Here is a 307-nt window from a genome sequence, read left to right on the forward strand (position 1 = left end):
AAAATCATAACAACCGACCGATGGGCAATTCCGTTGTAGTCTAGTTGGTTAGGATACTCGGCTCTCACCCGAGAGACCCGGGTTCAAGTCCCGGCAACGGAATTTGAGTTTTTCGTTTGTTATTTCTTTTTTACGAAAACGAACCAACGGAAGTGCCTTGTCAATCTTCCTTGGAAAAATAAAAAAAATAAAATCATAACAACCAACCGATGGGCAATTCCGTTGTAGTCTAGTTGGTTAGGATACTCGGCTCTCACCCGAGAGACCCGGGTTCAAGTCCCGGCAACGGAATTTGAGTTTTTCGTTT

The 307-nt window shown here is 44.0% G+C and overlaps 2 non-coding genes across 2 annotated transcripts; both read left to right on the forward strand.

Moving 5' to 3' along the window:
- Positions 1 to 29: 29 nt before the first annotated feature.
- Positions 30 to 102, forward strand: TRNAE-CUC. The gene has a single exon. It is a non-coding gene; the product is annotated as a tRNA-Glu (tRNA).
- A 116-nt stretch (positions 103 to 218) lies between these two features.
- Positions 219 to 291, forward strand: TRNAE-CUC. Its single transcript has one exon. It is a non-coding gene; the product is annotated as a tRNA-Glu (tRNA).
- The last annotated feature ends 16 nt before the right edge of the window (positions 292 to 307 follow it).

The sequence above is a fragment of the Cucurbita moschata genome, unplaced genomic scaffold (assembly GCF_002738365.1).
Source record: "Cucurbita moschata cultivar Rifu unplaced genomic scaffold, Cmos_1.0 Cmo_Scf00030, whole genome shotgun sequence".
NCBI classification, from domain to species: domain Eukaryota; kingdom Viridiplantae; phylum Streptophyta; class Magnoliopsida; order Cucurbitales; family Cucurbitaceae; genus Cucurbita; species Cucurbita moschata.